The 22,995-nt window shown below is 38.5% G+C and overlaps 1 pseudogene; it reads right to left on the bottom strand.

Moving 5' to 3' along the window:
- Positions 1-2,155: 2,155 nt before the first annotated feature.
- On the bottom strand, positions 2,156-2,457 carry LOC105943915 (annotated as a pseudogene).
- Positions 2,458-22,995: the final 20,538 nt, after the last annotated feature.

A 22,995-nucleotide genomic window follows, 5' to 3' on the forward strand; every position in this document is an offset into this window, starting at 1 on the left:
AAATTAATAATGGTTATCCCACTTAACTGGTGATGACTTCACTCTCTATTGGAGAACCTGCCTCTGTTTTTTATCAGACAGGAGCTAGACCTGAGGAGATAAACGACCCAGTGCACTCCACTCTGGCCGCAGCTGAAACCACAGTGGAAGTGGGGAAATGAGCAAGAGTGCTGCTTTCTTAGTGAATCTGATAGCAGCACAATGGTGAAGGAGAAAGACACTGAGGACACACAGCACCTACCAAACAGAGATCCAGAAGCTCCTACGTGCCCATCACTGAAGTAGACTTAAAATGCTCCCAGCATGATTCAGGGAATTTTGCGGAACAGGGGGTGGAAAGATTGCTGGAGGCACAATTTGGGACATTTTAAACACAGACATTGGCTCTCCCCCATAACTAACTGCTGCCTCCATAATGCATGACTCACAATCCCCATGGGGTTGACCTGAATCCCCAAGGAGGAAGGCCTCTTCAGAAAATGAGCAGGGAGGAGGGAAAGTATGGTATCAAGATGTGTTGTTTACATACTAAATATGTTCATATCTAATAAAAATTTTAAATAAAAGGAAAAAAGTTGTGCTGGAGAGATATCTCAGTGGATAATAGCATTTGCAGTGCAAGCATGAAGACCCAACAGGTTAAAGTTTGCCTGGGTTTGATTCCCCAACACTGATCCAAACAGTTGGGCATAGCCATACAATCCTATAACACCAGTCTTGTGGAGAGCAGAAATAGGAGAATCACTGGGTCTTGCTGGTCAGGCAGTATGACTGAATAAGCTGATGTTTCCAAGTTCAGAGGGAGATTACATGTTAAAGAAATAGGCAGATGAGCCATGAAGGAAGACACACAATGTTTTCTTTTAGCCTCTGCTTGTATGTTCATGGGACACATGCCTGCACGTAAATGCATATAATATACACAAACAAGTTCATACATGGTACACATATGCACACATGCAAAACAGAGTGAAAGATAGATGAGATCCAATCAAGACCAGTTTTGGCTACATTCTGAATTTGAGGCCAGCTTGGGCTACATGAAACACTGTCTCAAAAAATAAAGGTAGTGTCTTTCTTAACTAACTCTTTAAAAGAAAATCATTTCATTTTGGAATATATATTTTTTATTTATAATTTTAGTTTTTATGTTCTCAGGAAACAAAATTAGAAATGCAAAAATGTTTTGAAACACCATATAATTATATAACTCAAGGGAGCATAGTGTAACTATCAATGATAAATGTTCTTAAACCCATGTACCTCTATGAAGCATTTCTACACTGTAAATAATTTATAGAACACATAAGGAATATGGGTATACTATGTGTATATATTAACGTCAATTTTTGTTTCTTTGTTTTTTAAGTCTTCCCATGCAGTCTGACCTGTCCTTGAGTACTCCATCCTACCATCTCAGCCTCAAACATTCTGGGATTACAGGCACTTTACCACCATGCCACACTGTGCAGGCTTTAAACAGGTTTGAATATATCACAATGTTTTGAAGTTTTCAACAAAAGCATGATAGCCAATGATGACACAGCTCTCTCTTACTGGAGTATATTGTCTTCAAACCATTTCCAGAGGCTTTGTTTTCTTGTGTTTTATTATCATGTCAAGAGTACACTTGTTCAATATTCTGTGCTTATCTCTTAACAGTTCCAATATTATAACTCAGACCAGAGATTTGCACTGAGTGGTGGGGTTGTGGTGAAGGGTTGAAGTATTTTCTATAAGTGGAGCCCCATAAATCTGTGTTTTGAGCTTCCCTTGAGCCATGTTTAACTTCCTACTATTCCATGGACAAACCTAGAGAACTAGGAACCAACGGTCAAAATAATGTGAAACATACCCATGTTTAAAAATTTATATTCATGGGATTAGTTGGTAATAGGTTGTGCATTGGCTTTCCAAGATTGTTGTTTTGTGGGATAACTCTATCTTTAATGTCCCATTTTTTATTATAAACCAAAGTAACCCAACAGCTTTACTTATGTAAAACTTACCATTTAATTATGCTTATGATCTTTTTTTGTCCATAATTAAAACTTTATTGAAAAACTAACACCAAAATAGGAGATTGATATTGCATACCTTACAAAACCAAACATTACATTGTCTTGGTAGTGTAACTGAACTTAAGATAAGGCTTTCTGTGAGAAAGCATAAACTCAGCAAGTTGTATAGATGGTTAATGTTGTTTTCTTCTGAATGAACAGCCTTCTGTGAGTCTGGCCTTTCCTCCTGTTGGCTGGCACAGCACTGTTGAACGGCCTACACACAGAACCACCATCTGAGCATGGCTGAAAACCGTGGTGATTGTGTAGCAACTGGACATTTTACGTCCATGAAGTAGGAATTTGGACTCGGAACCAGCCTTTTCTTTTTATGTTTTTTCTTTTCCTCTTCCAAAGAAGGGTGTAATAGATCTCTGGCCAAAGGCATGGCGACCATCCCGCTAGCGCCGGTGAGGCAGACGCCCCTCCGCGAGCCACATGTGCTCCTTATGGTTTTTTTCAATGGAAGGAAAGCTATGCCACTTTTCTAATACATTTTTAAATTTTGTGTTTAAATTTTTAGCTGAATAATTGGGTTAATTTATAATGAATAAAGCATGAGAATTAATTTTTAAATATTCACATTGTGGCAGTTTCTTTAGTATCATTGTTATAACAATATGTCTATCCTCACCACCTTGGATTTCTCTATGCTAATATATATTCAATAAAACATATTTATTTGTTTCTCATCATTAGGTAAATAACACATTGCTTTAATCATTTCAGACTTAAAACATACCTGTTTGTCTCTTAGCCCTATCATCACTAGTACTTTTTCACTTATAATTTCCATTCTGATATACCATCTATGATGTTACCAAAAAAGCTGTGGGATTGGCTTCTAAATCTATTAACTCAGTAATTTCTTGAGGAAAGATTAGGAATCTAATATGAACTTTCATGTCTTTCTTCTTCCATTTATCTTGCCAGTAACGTTTTGCAATTTTTATTATGATTCTCATATATTTACCTTTTATTTCTAGGAAATATAAAACTATGTTCACATTAGGAGAACAATGTAAAAACCTAGCCGACATCAATGCCTTGATTTTTAAATACCCTTCTCAACTAAAGTGATAATAGATTCCCCAGAGGAATGTATATACAGTAAATGTAGAATATCTCTTGCAATACAAAAAAAAAAAAAAAAGTTCAAAGAGTAATAAATTCCAGAAACTGTTGAAAGGGAGGGATTGAAGTCTGCTTCAGAGTTTGGGATGCTTTTGTCTCTAGAGCTTAATGCTGCTAACACAGGTGGGAAAGATTATGAAAATTAATTTATCCTATGGAGAGTTTAGATAAGTACACCGTGTGTGCACATGTTTGTGAATGCAAGCAGAAAAATTTTGTGGGAGATGGCTCAGCAGATATGAGTACTTGCTATACATGGATCAGGACACCAGTTCAATCCCCAGCACCAATGTAAAAAAATAAAATAAAACTAGGTATGGCAGTGTAAGCCTGTAATTCTAGCAATGCACAGAACAGAAATAGGAGAATCACTATGTCTCCTTGGTTAGTCAGTCTAACAAAAAATGGAGGTGCTTCAAGTTCAGTGAAAGACTTTCTCAGGGAAATAAGGGAGAAGAGCAATAGAGGAGGATTCCTAAAATTTTCGTCTAGCTCTAAGAATGTAAAATTTATCTGTTACAATTAGGTGTTATAATTGTAGGTCTTGGATAAACACCTACAATTAGTTGTTGGGTAAACACCTAACCGGAAGCAGTTTACAGGGAAAAATGGGGTTTATTTTATGCTTAATATAGGGAAAACACCATGAATTGCAGAATAAGTTGGCTTCCTTTCATAGATCATATTGGAGAGACATCACAAAAGAGCCAGAAAACAAGGACAGCGCAAGTGCCAGCAAGTACCAGAGACCTGAGGAAGGGAGCACACCTACACAGCACCCACCACCTATAACCAGAGCAGCAATCCAGTGACCCAGCCAGCCTACCTGAACCCACAGCTCAGCAAAGATGGAACCAAGCAGGAGTGCAGCATAACTGAGACCAAAACAATATCCCAAAAGGTAACTGGGATTACACCAGGTCAATACCCACCAAATAAGCCTGGCATATAGGCTAGTATCAGAAGTGCTAATTATACCTTCCATGCCAGGATAAATTATATGTTAAATCTGATGGATGGTTGGACCTGTTATTCTTAAATAAGCTATATTTGGGGCTTGTGATTTGTTGGTTCCTGGTTTATAGTGCCTCTGTTTCCTCTTCTGTTGTTCATTAGGGAAGAGTCTCACTTGGCTACAAGCTGACTTGGAACCCTTAACAGGCCAGAAATCTTGGTCTTCTAGTTGACAGGATTAGAGGTGTGAGACAATACACATCCTAAGGGACAGTGGCTTTTGTTAAAGGATCTGGTTGCTATAATACCTACTATTGCATAAATACTCTGTACTGTTTTTCATTGAATGTGCATATTGTTTAGTTAAATTTTAGAATCTGCCTGTAGTTTGCACCACTCAGCCTACTTGGATTTTCTCAAAGCAGGCAAACCCAACATCTAGGATCATTTTTGTAGATACTCTGAGAGTCTTAAGCCACACCTATTACCTGGAGCTCCTATGCTGAAGATACATAGCATCAGATTGATTGCTACATCAAACAATACTGCATATAATTAGAAAATCCAACCATTAACTTAATCCAAAATGCAAAAATACATACATATAACACAAGGAACACAAATATCAAGACAATATAAATCCAAGAAAAAGTATTAAAGCATCAGAAATGACCTCCACTGAGAATGATTCAGAGGAAATGTCTGAGAAAGATTTCAAAAGAATGATTATAAATATGTTCAAAGAAATCAAAAGGAAATCAAAGAAATAAAAAAAGACATAGGAAACCAATTTAATGAAATAAGGAGATCAGTACAAGGCATAAATAAAGAAGTAGAAATAATAAAGAAAACCCAGTCAGAATTACTAACAATGAATGACACGGTCAATGAAATTAAAAAAAAAAAAAAAAAAAAAAACTGTAGAAAATTCACCAGTAGAATGGATGGAGAGGACAGAATATCTATACTAGAAGACCAGGTGGCAGATCTAATACAGTCAAAGAGAAAGACAAACCAATAGGAAAGTATGAATGGGAATTTCAAGATATTTGGGATAATATGAGAAGATAAAACATAAGAATTCGAGATATACTAGAAGGAGAAGAATTTCACTCCAAAAATATAGTAGACATTTTCAGCAAAATCATAGAAGAAAATTTCCCCAAACTGGGAAACTGATGTCAATGAAAATACGATAATCCTTCAGAACACCAAACAAACAAAACCTGGAAAGAACCTCTCCTCACCATGTTATAATTAAATTACCAAACATACAAACCAAAGAAAATATATTAAAAGCAGGTAGAGAGAAAAATAAAATCACATACAAAGGCAAGCCCATCAGTATCACAGCATATTATTCAACACAAACTTTAAAAGCCAGAAGGGCTTGGAGTGATATATTCCAAGTTCTGAAGGATAACAACTGTCAACCAAGGTTAATTTATCCTGCAAAGCTACCCATTCAAATAGATGGAGAAATAAGGATATTCCACAACAAAAGAATGCTAAAGGAATATTTAATTCAAAACCAGAACTACAGAAAATACTTGAAAGATCCTGCATGCTGAAGAGAAAGAAAAGCACACATATAAGGAACCTAGAAAAAATAAACCATACTCAAATACCAGTTAATATAAGAGAACAAAGGTAAAATCTGAAGAACTACAAAAGAAGGGAAATAGCAAAAATAAATATATAACTTTCAATAATAACTGTTAATATCAATGGCCTCAATGACTCAGCCAAAAGCCATAGGTTTTCAGACTGGTTTAAAAAGCAGGATCCTTCAATTTGTTGCCTCCATGAAACCCATCTTTCTACAAAGGATGTACACTATCTTAGGGTGACAGGTGGGAAGAAGGTGTTTCAAACAAATGGGCCTAGACAACAAGCAGGGGTTGCTATCCTCATATCTGACAAGATAGACTTCTGTCCAACATTAGTTAGGAAATATAAGGAAGGTCACTTTTATTGATTAAAGGCACACTCCAACAGGAGGATATTAAAATCCTAAACATATATGCACCTAAGGTGGAGGCTCCCACCCTCATCAAACAAAAGCTATTAGAACTAAGGTTACAGATAACACCAAACACAGTTGTATAGGGGGACTTCAACACCCCACTCTCATCAGTGGGCAGGTCATCACAGTGAAAAGTAAACAGAAGGCATCTGGATTAAATAAGGTCATAAAACAAATAGACCTAACAGATCTATATATCACATTTCATCCAAATGCTGAAGAATACTCATTCTTTTCAGCAGCACATGGAACATTCTCTAAAATAGACCATATATTAGGACACAAAGTAGATCTTAAAAGATACAGGAAAATTGAAATAATTCCTTGCATTCTATCTGATAATAATTGGATCAAACTACAAATCAATAGCAAGAAAAACTGGAGAGCATACAAAACTCATGTAAACTAAACAATACACTGATGAATGGGCCAATGCAGAAATCAAGAAAGAGATCAAAAAAATAATGTATAGAGTCAAATGATAACGAGAATACAACATAACAAAACCTTTGAGACAATGAAGGCAGTACTAAGGGAAATTTATAGCTTTAAGAGCCTATACTAGTAAATTAGAAAGGTTGCAAGTAAACAACTTAATGCTACACCTTAAATCCTTGGAAAAAGAAGAACAAGGCAAACTGAAAATCAGTAGACAGGAAGAAATGATAAAGATTAGGGAAGAAATTAATGAAATAGAAATGAAAAAAACAATCCAAGTAATCAACAAAACAAAGAGTTTGTTCTTTGAAAGGATAAACAAGAGTGATAAACCCTTAGCAAATCTGACCAAAAGAAAAAGAGAAGAGATACAACTTAATAAAATTAGACATGAAAAAGGAGCCATCACAACAGATACCAGAGAAATTCAAAAAAATCACAGGTAGATACTATAAGAACATATACTCCACTAAGTTTAAAAAATTGAGAGAAATTGATTTCCTTGATTTATATAACTTACCTAAATTTAATCAAGTTGAAATTAACCACTTAAATAGACCTATAACAAGTATGGAGATCCAAGCAGTTATCAAAAATCTTGAACTAAAAATGCCCAGGATCAGATGGATTCACTGGTGAATTTTACCAGATCTTCATAGAATAACTAACACCAATACTTCTTAAACTTTTCCATAAAATAGAAAAAGAAGGAATCCTACCAGACTCCTTCTATGAAGCCATAATCACCCTGATACCAAAAAAAAGCAAAGATGGAACAAATAAAGAAAATCACAGACCAATCTCCCTCATGAACACAGGTGCAAAAATTCCCAACAAAATATTGGCAACCAGAATACAAGAATATATCAGAAACATCCCAACCAAGCAGGATTTATCCCAGAGATGCAGGGATGGTTCAACATATACAAATTGATAAATATAATACATTATATAAATAGACTTAAGGACAAAAAACACATGATCATCTCATTAGATACAGGAAAAGCATATTTTAAAACCCAACATCCCTTTATGATAAAAGTCCTTCAGAGACTGTGAATAGAAGGATCATATCTCAACATAATAAAGGCTATTTATGACAAGCCTATAGCTACCATATGTCTAAATGTAGAAAAACTTGAAGCTTTCCCAACACAATCAGGAACAAGACAAGAGTATCCACTGTCCCCACTTTTATTTAATATAGTACTGCAAGTCTTAGCCATAGCAATAAGACAAGAGACACACATAACAGGGATATAAATTGGAAAGGAAGTGATAAAGTTGTCACTATTTTCAGATGACATGATTCTGTCATATATGGCAAATGTTAGAGCTGATAAACACCTATAGCCATGTAGCAGGATACAAAATAAACACACAGAAATCAGCAGCCTTCCTATATCCTAACAGCAAACACACAGAGGATAGATTCAGAGAATCATGCCTATGCACAATTGCATCAAAAAAAAAAAAAAAAAAGAAAGAAAGAACAAAAAAGTACCTGGGAATAAACCTAAGTGAAGGATCTTGACAGTGAAAACTTTAGAACATTCAAGCAAGAAATTGAGGAAGACACTAGGAATTGGGAAACCACCCTTGTTCTTGGATCAGAAGAATCAATATCGTGAAAATGGCAATCTTACCAAAAGCAATCTACACATTTAATACAATCCCCATCAAAATTACAATATCATTATTCAAGGAAATAGAAAAAAGCAATCCAAAAATTCATTTGGAAGCACAAAAAATCTTGAACATGTAAAACAATTTTGAGCAACAAAGATAAGCCTGGTGGTGTTATCATACCTGACTTTAACCTATACTACAGAGCCATACTAACAAAAACAGCATGGTACTGGCACAAAAACAGACATGCTTGGTTGGGGTGCTGTGTTCCAAATTCTCATTTAGACTTCTCTGTCAAGTAGTAGGTGATGTTTATCTCAAGAAGCCTGAATTAAAATGCAAAGCAAAATTAAGCCCAGTACTAAAGCATGCAAATAAGAAACTCTTAAAAGTAAATCAAGGCAAGACCTTTGAGGACTTCTGACACAGAAAACTAAGTATGTAGATGAGAATCTCCTAAGTTGCTTAACAGAATTATATGGGATGAATAAGCAATCAAACCACAATTTATATCCACAAAATCCAGTAGTTCCTCAGTCTGTCAACCCCCACTCAAATACAAAGACCAGCAGGAAGTCAGCTGGAGAAACATGTCCTTCTGGGGGAACACTGTACCCTCTGCTAGTGGGAGTCGAGCGTTTTGTATAATGGTTGTTTCTCTAAAGACAAAGTCCATGACTTAGACTACATTGGGCATTAGTGATTATTCTGGAAAGTCAAATCTGCTGTGACCAAGAAGTACACACTAAGACTTACTTATGATCTTTTAGAACCTCTTACCCAGGCTTTCTCATAAGCGTAGACTGAACATAATTTGTATTAAACATTCCTCTATTTCCAAGTGGGGCTTTGTTGCAGCTCTCCTGATCCTGACCTGTCCTCTACAGGGTAAGTAATATTGCCAAATCAGTTGTCTGTTAGTATAAAAATTATGACATAACGAAGCTCTGTATTTAATGCTTGCCCAGAAAGCTCTACACATACTCGTGGGCTTTGATCTGGTACAGTAAATGGATGGCATACTAGGTATTTTGCCAAGTGTATGTGCTGTTTGCAGGTACGAGGTTGTCCAACTATTTAGACCATTGCTTATTTCCTGCTTCCTGAGTAGATGTCATCCCCACCTAGGAATCACATTTTCAGGTCTCCTAGTAGATAGGCATGTTGATGCGATCAGGGTTTGACCAATGGGGTATGAACAGAATGCATAGATAAAGTAACTGCTGTTCTTATTAAAAATGGTTCCCCTATCTTAATAGCTTGTATAGGTCACCTTATGTTTAAGTTTTACATTCTATATTATATTTTACAGTACATGTACATTGTACATTTGCATTTTACATGTTTAAGTTTACATTGGAAGATAGACACTGTGAATGAAAGAAGAGACCTGGATTTCTGAGTTAATCTCCTAGACAGGTCAGCCCTAGCAGTCTGAATTACATACAATGTTAATAGAGAAACTCTTGACTTACTAAAGGCTTCCGGTTCATTTTCATAAGCTTTTTTTGTAGCATTATGTTGTATGTGTGGCTTTTAATATGTGTGTTAATATGTCCAAAAATGTGCACAGGGATGAATTTATATGTATATGTGCATGAATGTTGAGGCTAGTGGTCAATGTCTGGTGTGTAGGTTAGTACCTCTCTGCCATAATGTATTGAGATAAAATCTTATACTGAACCATTTCAGTTAGAAAGTCTGTTCCATGAGCCCTAAGTGTCTGCCCCTCTCCAGTTCCCCAATGCTGAGATTTCAAACATGTCCTCTAAGGCCTAGACTTTTTATGTGAGTCTTGGGGATTCAAACGCAGGTACTTGTGGTGATTTGGAGTACTTCACATCCTGAGCAGTATCCCCAGTCTATCCATGAAGCATCTTCACCCTTGCCCTGATGGACCATCCTTTAATAATGAGTGTGAATTCATTGCACTGCTAGATTATTCTGTTAAAATGCCATTAGAAGCAATGTGCTGATGTTTTGTTTCATTTTTGTGAATTTTATTATGATTTTCTCCACAACTCCCTTTTTGTCTGATGTCAGTGTATGTGAGTGAAGTTTTTTCTCTTTTCCTCATTGTTAAAGGCTTTTTTCATACTTTCTAATTTATTTCACAATTATTTATTTTTCTACCTAGTCTTTAGAGTATTAATATTTTAATACAATGAAAGAATCAGCTTTTAAATAAATCTTCAGAATCACTTTATCTTTTTTTTTAAAAAAAATTATTAATTAGTTTTGTATTTGGCAAACACAGTCAGTTTGGTACCATTATTAGGCTCATCCGTGACCTAACCCCTCTCCATTGGCCCATCCTTTTTGAGGTAAATGGGTTGTGCATTGTGGAGTTAGCCCACAGTTATGGGTAAGATAAATGTCTCTACATATCATGACCCAGCATGTGGCTCTGACATTCTTTCTGCCCATTCTTCTGCAAAATTTCCCTGAAGCCATGTTGGGTTCATTTTTGGTCTACTTCAGTGATGATGTGTTGGGGCCTCTGGGTCTCTCGCTCTCTGTTTTGGTAAGAGTTGATTTTTCTCTGTGTTGATCTCCTCCCCCTTTTTGCTGGTATCCAGTTCATCAGGAAAACAGCACCCATGCTTGTTTTGCAAATTTTTCTTTGTTTCAGCTGGGGTCCTTTTGAGGTATGATGGGGTGGCTCTCTCCTTAGGATCTACACCTATCTGGAAAAGAGAAGCTGATTTTCCAACAGAGAGTAAGTTAGCACCAGGACAAATGAGATAACCCTTACTTTTTTTTTTTTTCATAGAGAATTTAATAGGTGTAGGCCCACTTGTAGCCCATGATTGATGGTAGCTTGATATTGGAGAGTGGGCTAATGTCTGGATATGGTTCTGACTTGTATCCCAGCTCCAGCTATGGGTCCCATCCCACTGAGGGGATCAGTTAGCCAAATCAAGAGCACTTGGTTCCCCACCATGGCTGTGTGCCACTATTGCACTTGTGTGGGCATCACAACAGGTTATTTGCTGCTTAGTAGGTTAGACCATGAGTTGCTTGGACAGATATTGATCATTTTTCCCCAGTCGCCCATGTAGCACCTTCTGGCACTAGACAAGCTGACTGTCTGGGGACTGACTCTCTTCTAGCTTCCAGCCATGCTATTCCATTTTACATGTCAGCCACATATGGTGTCTTCAGTAGTAGGGTCTTTCCACTAACTTTTGGTGGGTCATCAAGTACTCTGACAGAAATCTGTCTGTTTTTTAGGAGACCTTATAGGTCTCTCTGATCAAAAGCTCAATGTGGATGGTAGCCCCATGCTGGTACTGGGAGTTACAGGTCAGTGCCCACTAAGAAAATGAGGGGAAAGATATTAAACAAGAGTCAGAGAAAAGATAGATAGATAAATAGATAGAGAGAGAGAGAGAGAGAGAGAGAGAGAGAGAAGATGTAGAAGATTCAGGTTAGCCTTGATCCTACCCTCTCCACTGTCTTATGGTTCAGGTGTCCCTGTAAGTAAGGGCCTGGTGAAGGTTCAGCCATTTGCTCTTAAGAAAGTGTTGCACATCACATTTGGATTTATACATAATAGTCTAGAAAAAATTGATTTCTTTTTTTAAATCGTGTGTATCTTGCACACAAATATACTAAATTGCTATTTTAACCACTTCAAGGGTTAGCTCTGATTCATTATGCACATTCACAATGCTCAAATTGGTTTAGAAGCTTCTGAGATGGTCAGTAGTAGCATTGTTATGTAGGAAACCAAAACCTTGAGATTACCTTATTTTGGGCTTTAGGACTGAAAGTAATCAGTTACTAAAGAGCAACCTTTCCAGAGTAGATGGCAGAGTAATTTTCCAAGAATTTGAAATATAGGTGTGGTAGTTGGATTCAGGTGTCTCCCATAAACTTGGGTGTTCTGAATGTTAGGTTCCCAGCTGAGGGAGATTTTGAAATTAATGCTTCCTGGAAGTAGTGTTATTGTTGGGTTCAGGCTTATGGGTGTTATAGCCAGTGCACCCTTGTCAGTGTTTGGCACACTCTCATGTTGCTATGGTCCATCTTATGTGGGCCAGGGCGTGATGTCCACCCTCTGCTCATGCCATCGTTTTCCCCTGCCATCAAGGAGCTTCCTCTTGAGTTTGTAAGCCAAAATAAACCTTTTTTTTTTTTTTTCCCCACAGTCTGTTCTTGGTTGGGTGATTTCTACCAGCAAAATGAACCTGACTGCAACAGTAGGAGACCCTAAAATTTATATAGCTCTACTGAGCTATAAACAGAATGAAGGTCTTACCAAACCATTTATTTAAATGTAATAGATTCTGGGATCAAATTTTATGAGTTAACTTATTAACAATAGCTCCACTCCAGAAAACTGTTCTGAGCCATTCACAGTTCTTGGGACTTCCTCTCATTATATGTATTCCTTTTGGACATGGATGGTCATTTGGAGTTTGGATGGAGGTGAAGGGAAATGTATTCGATGATGTGTCAGCTCACATTTGATGCCTGTGACAAAACACCTGAGGGCTAGAGAGATGGCTTAGAGGTTAAGTGCTTGCCTGTGAAGCCTAAGGACCCTGGTTTGAGGCTCGGTTCCCCAGGACCCACGTTAGCCAGATGCACAAGGGGGTGCAGGCGTCTGGAGTTCGTTTGCAGTGGCTGGAAGCCCTGGTACACTCACTTGCTCTCTCTCTCGCTCAAATAAATAAATAAGAATGAACAAAAAAGTAAAAAAATAAAGCACCTGAGAGAAATCAACTTCAAGGAGAAAGGATTTATTTTGCCTCATGGTTTCAGAGATTTCACTCCATACCTAACCATGTTAACTATTACATATGTCATAACAGATCAGGTTCTAAACACATTGTGTGAGTTTCTAAATAGTCAATGATATTTGTTAGCTTTTAACACAGATTAAAAGAAAAGAGTTATAGGTTGAAGAGATTGCTCAGCAGTTAAGCACTTGACTGCAAAGCCTAAGGACCTGGGTTTGATTCTCCAGTACCCACTTAAAGCCAGATGCACGAAGTGGCACTTGGGTTTGGGGTTTGTTTCCAGTGGCTGGAGGCCCTAGAATGCCCATTCGCTCCCTCCATCCCCTCTCTTTCTCTCAAATGAATAAATAAATAAAAATAAATAAATGTGATATATAAAATAGTTATACTTACCTTCAACACATAAAACATTAATAAGAAGGAAAATGGTTACTCAAAATATATTTGTATTATGGAAAACAGTTTATAATAAATAATTTGAAATCTTTATCACTGTCCAATACTATGCAGACCATTAAGCCCCCAATTAGGTGTGTAAAGTCAGCCTTTTTGGGAATGAGTATAACCTGTGCCTCACTTCTACACTGTGACAAATTTTAAGGTCATACTGACCATAGGTACCCTGAATATGGGCTCCTTCCCAGGTGACCTATGGCTCACTGCTATTTGGTTTTTAGACATAACACTTTGAGCTTGAGCCCCAGCCTGAGAAACAACACCTATGGAAACAGTTTCGATGCAGTAATTCTTGTTTGGAAATTCATAAGAATGGAGGTCTTTTTAAAATTATTTTATTATTATATATTTGTTTGATGGAGAAAGAGGGAGGGGAAAGAGAGAGAGAAAGAATGGGCCACTGCAAACAAACTCTAGACATGTGCTCCCCCTTGTGCATTTGGCTAACGTGGGTCCTGGGGAATCAAACCTGTGTCTTTGGCTTTGCAGGCAAATACCTTAACTGCTAAGTCATCCCTCCAGCCCTGGAGGTCTTATTTTTAAAATAAGTGCCCAAAGTTCTAATGGTACACATCTTCCACCAAATCTTTTTTATGTGATTCCATGTAGATACTCATTTATGATGAGCAGAAAAAAAGATTCAAGTTGTTGACATTTTATTTATGAGTTTTTGCTGAAATGAAAAATATAAAAATAGCCTGACATGCCATTTGATCACTCACTCCATGACTAATTTAAAAGTAGATGATTATTGCCACAGAAACATTTTATGCAGAATATTTGTTCAAACAAAAACCTAATGTCTTTCACTCTGAACAGCAACCTTGTGAGTGACAGAAGCATCACCCCTCTTTTACAAAGTGGCGAGACAGAGGCTCAGAGAAGAAAGAGTTGTGCCCAAATTCACACAGCTGCACTGGCGGAAGAACCCAACTCTGTGCAACAGTTGCAGCTTTCTTCAGTTCTGGCACTCGTGGAGTGCTGTCCGCACTGATCTGCTGGGTGAGATGTGTCCTAGTTGCAGTCCTTCTCAGGGACTGTTTAGTCTCCCCGCCCCCCACACACCAGTTCTCCTCTTTTCTCCAGTTCTTTTCCTCCTAACTTCCCCTTCCCTTTCCTCCCCATATTCCTCCTCTCTTCCTCTCCTCCCTATTCCCGGTTCAATTTCTCTTTCTCTTTGTCCTCTTCCTCCCCTTCTCCTTCTCCCACCAGACATTAATTAAGCACCTTCTGGTGTGGACTAGGCAGTAGTGAAGGGAAATCTCTTGGTTTAGAGAATCCACACTTGACTTTCTGCTTGTCTCCTACATACGGTACATTTGTGGCCCTGGGAAAGTCCCTTCTCTGGGCCTCCTTATTATCATATGCCCTACATCCAGACTCCAGGAGGTGGGAAGTACTACAAACTCAGAACTGCACATCCTTATCAATCCCTGAGCCCTTGAACCATTCATGCCATTGGCAGCATCTGTCTAGAACTGAACCTTTGTCTTGAAAGCTCACTCACTGCTTGCTGCAGCAGGCTGGCATGAGAGCTGGCCAGCACAATGGCAAGGACTGTGTGGAATGGACTAGCTCCCTCTGCCAGGTTGGTGGCTCCTTTCTTCCAGTCTAGAGGGCATCATGAGGCTGTAGGGTTATAGGTCTGCTTGTAAAAACTCTCAGCTGAGCACTCCCCTCCAGGGCTTCTCCCTCATTTTCAGAAAATTCATTGCCAGGTGGACTCAGGAGATGAGTGGGTTTTGAGCAGGTTGGATTAAACTGTGTAGTTTGCCTGTAACAAGACAGCCTTGGTGGTAACCCACAGAGTCTTCTGAGGGTCTCAAGTTTGTTTGCCTCTTTTTTGTTTTAGAAGTCAAGCATCTCACAGAATCTGTGGGAAGTCCATTAACTAATTTGGGGTGGAATTGTGATCATTCACAAGCCAATACATTTTGTTTTTCTCTAACACAAAACACATGCTCCTCTGGCTGCTAGAACAGTGGCCTGACATCTCCCAGCAGGCCCATAGTGATCACACCAAGCACATCCCCCCACAGTCATATTTCCTTGCCTCAAACAAGCTGTTGGCATCTTTCCTTTTCAGTGACCTAGCTCAAAGCACTGGTGAGATTTGTAATTGAAAGTTAACTCTTTCACTGCTCACTAATTAGCAATCCAGCACCTCGCCTGCATGTTCAGGCTGGCATGAAGACACCTTACTCTGTGTAGGATTCAGTTTTCATAAATGGAAGTGTGTCTGTGGCAGCTGTTCCAATCCACAGAGGAATGCCCTGCCTCAGAGCCCATGGCTCAGCCAGAGGCCAATCTTCAAGTACACGTGAGGAAGGGAGAGAAAGAAATCTTATGGGGAGGTAATATGATGGAGAATGGAATTTCAAAGGGGAAAGTGCCGTGGGGGAGGGAGGGAGGGTATTACCATGGGATATTTTTTATAATCATGGAAAATGTTAATAAAAATTGTGAAAAAAAAGAAATCGTGCTCTTCCACTGGAGGTAAATAAAAATAGCTATTAATGTTATCATCTTCAAATTAGTACTAGGAATGAGTAGACTTAATCCAAATACAGGGAGGTGTCAGAGGTGCAGCTAAGCTAGATGGAGGACAGAGAGGCCATAAGGAAACAGTTGCCCAGGCCCTGACCAGGGTAGATGCAGCTGGACAGCCCTCACAGCCTTCTGCCCTTCATCTCATACTGTAGGAAATGAGGCCCAAGGGTGCCTGTCAGCCGACAAGGACCATGGTGGTAAGAGAGCAGACAAGCACCCCAGCACTAGGCAGTCTTAAGTGCAGGCTTCCCTGCCACAGAACAGAATTGGGCTTGTTGCTGAGGACAACAATGGAACATCTGCCTTTTTTGTTCCATTTCAGTAATTTGAGAATCTGGGCACAGCTCCTCCTTCAGTATGACAGCTGATATTTAGAGCTCTCATGGCCTGACTTGCTCTCTGAAAGAGCAAAAGACCTAAAGCTAAGAAGAAGGAGATTCCCTCATTACCCCCAAGGCCCTGCCTTTGTTTATGAACATCTCCAGAAGGAAACAACACCTCCCTCCCTTTCTGGAATGGTCTGGGATGTTATGATTCAAGGTGAAAATTGAAGTGGAGACTTGGACTTAAATTTCAAGTGTATTGCACAAATTAATTATGGCAAAGCAAAAATGGCATCATGGTTTTCAGGGATGAAGCTTGGCACAAATCCTTCCTCCCCTACTTCTAGAAGTATGTGTAGCAGCACAGCTGCTCTGAGGGGCCTGGTCTGCCTGTACCCTCAGTGCCTGCCTCCCTGTGCCACACAACACCTTTCCCAAAACACCTGAGATTGTGTCATTACCTTTTGAGCATGTAGCTTCGTATGCAAATGAGGTTTTCATGTAACAAAATAAAGAGACTATTTTATAAAATGTATGCTGGTTAAATTGTGAATGCGTGCTAGTCACAGTTTAGAGGCAGAATAGTGTTATCCTGGAGGTTTTGCTTTTGTTTGGTGGGGGGGGGTGGGAATTGAGACAGTGTCTTACATTGTAGCACAGACCAGAATAATCTATGTAGCTCAGGCTACCCTAAAACTCACAGCAATCCTCCAGTCTCATTCTGCAAGTTCCAGAATTGTAGGTATGAGTTTCCACTTCTGACTCCTCCATAGATCATGTAGCTAACATTCAATGTGTTGCAAGACTATGGGAAATTTTAGAGTAACACCTGGTAGACAAAAGGGAGAGAAAGGCATGGTTTGGTTGACTTCATGACCTCTTAGTCTCTCATAACTACAGAAGCTCAAAACCCAAGTCTATTCCCCTGGAACACCCAAAAGTGGGCCTTGTATTGGGGTGCAATAGAGGAGAATCTCAATTAAGTATCTCCTTTCCTAGACATAATCAAGCCAGCATAGGTCTAACAAGCTCCCTGGGAGGACACAAAGTCCACCAGCTCACATGCAAGAACAGACATGGTAGTCAGGGTTGATTTCACTCTTTCCTCTTTCCTTTCCAGTTACTACAAAACAACTCAGACCGTCACTTATTTCTGCAAGGCCCCAGGTGAGCCCTCTAGTTGGAGGTGACAGGTGGAAACATGAGGTCAGGAGCTTAGTACAAAACAGCACAGCCCATTGCTTGGTCAGAAGCCAGGGGCATGGGCTGGGGATTCTCTTCCAGTTGGGATGTGCTCAGAGCTTGATCAGGACTTTTGAGTACCTAGGAAGCAATCAAGCACAGCAGGCATTAGGGGACTGACCATGAACAAAGTGAGATGGTCACAGTGAGCTGTGTGAGTGCAGAGTGACAGTAAAAATGATAACTGAGAAGCCAGCTGGAATGCCTCACCAGGAAAAGGATAGCAGGAGACCACCATACACCCCTGTGCCCAAAGCAAGGCCACTTACTTTGCTAGGCCCTTCCTCTCATGCTAGGGCATGGGAGTGGCTACCCAGAGAACTGTGAAGGAACCTTGGACACAACAAGCTTGGGTGTGGGATTTTGGCTTCTACTTGAATTCCCTCACAGCCATTATGTCAGGTTCATCCTAACCCAGTACCTTTAATGGATGAGCCATCTCTCAGTCCAAAGTTCATTCTCATGATTTTGAACAATCCACCATAAAGTTTTATTGATCAAGGCATGAACTTGCTCAAAAGAAAAAGATTCAAACTCTCTTATAAAAACCCACAAGCTACCATTTATGTGTCTTTTTAGATGTATTACTGGCTTGAATATTCATATTATAATACATTTGTTTACATATTTTACTAAGTTCAAATCCTTTAGCAACACTTAAGACACTGTATATTCCATATTGACTTCACAGTATTATGTATTAAACCTTATTAAATGTATCCCTTAATTAAATTTCAACTGTGAATTTTTATCAAAAGTTTAAAATATAACTTACCAGTCATCCAGTAAACAAAATTTTCCATTTAGCTTTTAGGACACTATAACCATTGGCCCATAATTTTTCTTTCTTTTGAAACATTGTTTTTTTTTTTTTTCTTTAAGAAACATGATTAATACCAACTAACAGATCCCAAATGCTTCTTTCCAAATTTCTTTTTAAAGTAACAAGTAAAAAAAAGGGGGGGGGGGGACTGGAGAGATGGCTTAGTGCTTAAGGTGCTTGCCTGTGAAGCCTAGGAATCAAGATTTGATTCTTCAGGACCCATGTAAGCAAGATGTACAAGATGGCACATGCATTTGGCATTTGTTTGTAGTGGCTGAAGGAACTTACATACTCATTCTCTGTCTTTATCTACTTCTTTCTCTGTCAAATAAATAATTAAAAAAAAACACAAAAAAGAGCATGTATGTCATAGCATAATATTATCTATGTAGGGAAGAAATAAATATATGAGAAGCAGAACTACTGGACAGTGAAGCTCTGAAATCAGGTAGTCCATCATAATGTGCAGACTGGCTCTTTTCAATTTTTAATCATTTGCTGAGTGGTAGGTTAGACAGGTTCTCATGTAGCCCAGGCTGGCTTTGGACTCCTAACCCTCCTGCTGGGATTTCAGGTTCTCACCACCACATCTGGCTTCCAACACTCCCTTTTGTTAAGCATGCCTTTGTCTAGTGTTTGCTACTGTCCCCAGCTTTCAGAAGGTTTGTTTTTGGAGCAGACTCTACACAGCTGTGCTTATTTGTGGCTTCTGTTGCCAATTCACCCAGTGACACTGGTGCACAGAAGGTTTTTCAGGTCAGATAGCTGCTGACAGGCCACTTATTATCATTTTTAAGTGTGTACTAATGGCTTTTCAGCCACATTATTCTGCATAGAAACTGCATTGCAGCACTCTTCAGAGGCTCTGAGGCAAGCCAGGCTGGCTGGACTCCAGAACATGAGGACTGAACACAGTCAGTTCCTTCTAACAATGGTATGTTTTTCCTGCCACCGTGACAGCTGCTGAAAGATTTTCTATTATTATCCTACTTAAAAACATCACAGCATAATGAATTACCCACTCACAGTGTGGTAGCAATGTGTGAACCACTGTGGTGGCAACTTCATGTTCTGCAGCAGCTGGATGACAGGAGTGGGTATGTATGGTTGCATCGTTTGCTAATTCATGTCAAGACAAACGGATCCCGAGTGAAGCTCTGGCTCCAGAAGCTTGAACACAGTGAGAAAGCAAATCACATTTTGTGCGTTGAGACTGACATCATGTTAGCATCCTGATCGCAGGGGAAACCCCACATCTAGAAACCTCAGTGACATCGCTGAAAGAAATGAAACAGTTGATTTTGATGTTGGCATCACATTCTCCCAGGTGGACACATCCTGTTAATGAAGTTGTCATGTTGCCATCCAAAAACCTAAATAAGATTGTGATGATGGCTTGAAAGATGGCTTAGTGGTTAAAGTGCTTGCCTGTAAAGTCTAAGACTCCAGGTTTGATTCTCCAGAACCAATGTGAGCCAGATGCACATGATGGCACATATGACTGGCGGTCATCTGCAGTGGCTAGTGGCCTAGGCATGTGCATTCTCCCTCTCTCTATTTCTCTCTTAAAATAAGCAGATAAAAATAAGAGCAAATATTTTTAAAAGAATAAGAATTAAAAATTATCACCTAGGAAAACATACATTCTGTGTGGGCTTTCAGGTTGTTTAGACACTTAAATTTTTCCTACTATTCAAGAATATAGCAATATCTTCATATTGTAACTATTTTTTATTTAGCAATTAAAAAATTACTAGATGTGTCTCTGTCTTACCTACCATTCCCATTTAGGCTTAAATTCATTCTGTAATTTAATATTTAGTTAATTAATTTGAGTTCTGATCTATCCCTGATGTGAAATATAATTATATGTATGTTGACTTGGATAAAAACATTGCCTATCCTTTGTTACTGTGATTACAGCCTAATATTTCATCAGGAAACATTCAGTTCAGTGGACAAGATACATTGTTTCATGGGTGTGTGTGTGTGTGTGTGTGTGTGTGTGTGTGTGTGTGTGTGTGTTTGGTGTGAGAATATATACATTTGTAGCAGTTGCCTTCTTATTATCTCTGCAAAACTTCCCACAAGCAGCTTATAGGAAGAAAGTGTTTATTTCAGGCTTATAGTTTTGAGGGAAATTTTAGCACAACAAAGTATGGCAGAGTAGATAGCAAGGCCTTAACAGCTCCACACCAAAGAGGAAGTGAGCTATGTCCCAACACTGTAGGGGTGGGAAAATCAACCCTAAGTTCCTCCCCTAGCAATGTAACTCCTCTATCAAGACCCTGCCTTCCCAAAACTCCACCAGCTTGGAGCTAAGAAGGAGGTTTAATCATAAACCCTTGAGGCTATGTGGGGATATTTTACATTCATGTCATCACAATAATTTAGTCACATGTGTTCACAGATATACACTCATTCCAGGACAGAGGATAATAATGTCAAATGTTCTCTATTCCTCTTGTACTTTATTTGCTTGAGACAGTCTCTCACTAAATGCACAGCTGCAGTATTCAGACTGGTTGATCAGCAAGCCCAAGTAATTTTTCGTCTCTACTCCCCACAAGACAGGGGTTACAGGCATATATGATTATTTTCCACATTTTTATGTGGAGGCTAAGGTGATCTCAGAGCCTTCCATGCCCTCATAATTGCATAACAAGTTTTCTTAAACCTCTGAGAAATTTCTTTAACTTGTTTTTATGCATTTCCTTATTATTCTCCTAACTTCTTATTCAAGTCACAGTGATTACAGCTTCTATTCATAATTCTATCCAAATCACAAGCTCTCTAAGAAATGAAGTTCTTTCACTTAGTTGATTTGTAAGTCCCTCCATGATACAATCTCACTTTATGGTAAATTTTCATTTTTTTTAGTACCACATGGATCCATATTTCAAACAACCTCTCTCATACCACAAAGAAATTTAGCCTCATAATATCTTCTCATTTTGTAATCTCATCTTTCTCTCTTCTGCTTATTCCTTAAAATGCTGTATCTCCTAAAAGATCCATTGACCATCAAAATGCTGATTATCCTTTATAATTTATTCAAAATATTTCTCAATAATCACATGGACATAATCCCAGACCCCCATATTGAGTGACCCCATTTGGTTCCCTACTGCTGGGCCAGACCAGCAGCACCACTCTGAGTAAGGAGTAAGGGCAGCTAGATTAGGCCCTCGTCAAGTGGGTTGTACTCACAAACCCAGACCCACAAGGACAAAAGGATGACCTCTACATGGGAAAACCTCAGAATAACACAAGAAAACAAGGAAACATATTCCACAGAGAATGTCTAGTCCTATTGTAGAAGCCTACATTGAAAAGTACTTACAGGAAACTCCAGACAAAAGTTCCAAAATTCAATTGTGTGAGCATTTTCAAGAAATTTAATGAGGTTATGAATAAATAGCTGAATAAAATGGAGGGGTGTCAACAAAAAGAACTCAATAGAGAGCAGAGTGAATTCAGAGAGGACTTGATCAAATGCCTGAATGAATTCTAAGAAAGCACAATCAACTAACTTCAATGAGAAAGTCCAACCAAGTTATGAACATTTAATTCAATAAAGAGAGAAAGATGCTGAAGCAAAAGCTTAATTAAAATAAAAATGAAATAGCTCAATTAAAAGGTTCCTAAAGAAAGCCTCACCTACAGAATATCAGTTTATGTGGAGGACAGACTACTAGAGTTTGAGGAAAAGATACAGAAAATAGAACAGGAATCCAAAATTGAAGCTAAGTTCAGAAAAAAAAAAAAAAAGAATAGTGCAGGAGGGAAAGAAATAATCAATATCAGGGGAAAAGTCAATAAAGTAAATATAAAGAAAAAAATTTTAAAAACATGATGAAAAATTAATTTATCAAAAACTAAATAAGACTGATAAATGTTTGGCAAAATTGATCAAAAGAAAGAGAGACTACCCTAATTAACATGATTATAAATTAAAAATGAGATACCATAACAGATACTAATGAAATTGGAGAATCATAAGGACATATTTCCAAAACCTTTATTCCACAAAATTGTAATATCTTAAGGAAATGGATGAAATTTTTGATTCATATGTACTACCAAGGGTAAGCCCAGACTAGATAAATTATCTGAATAGACCTATAACATCAAATTAGATTAAAGGAGTAGTTAAAAGGCTTACATTCAAAAATGTTCATATCCAGATGGATTCACTGCTGAATTTGGCCAACAACAACATTCAGCAACAATCTTCACAGCAGTAGAAAAACATAGCATCAAAATTCATATGGAAGCACAAAAGACCTCACATAGCCAAAACTATCCTTAAAAAATGTATAATACTGGTGATATTACCATATCTTATTTCAAGGTGTACTATGAAACTATTGCATTAAAAATAGCATGGAGAGCTGGGTGTGGTGGCACATACCTTTAATCTCTGCAATCAAGAGGGGGAGGTAGGAGGATTGCCATGAGTTTGAGGCCACCCTGAGACTACATAGTGAATTCCAGGTTAGTCTGGGCTATAGTGAATTCCAGGTTAGCCTGGGCTAGACTGAGACCCTACCTTGATAAAAAAATAGCGTGGAGCTGGTATACAAACAGACACATAGATAAATGAAATTGA

Source organism: Jaculus jaculus, chromosome 2, assembly GCF_020740685.1.
Source record: "Jaculus jaculus isolate mJacJac1 chromosome 2, mJacJac1.mat.Y.cur, whole genome shotgun sequence".
In the NCBI taxonomy this organism is placed as follows: domain Eukaryota; kingdom Metazoa; phylum Chordata; class Mammalia; order Rodentia; family Dipodidae; genus Jaculus; species Jaculus jaculus.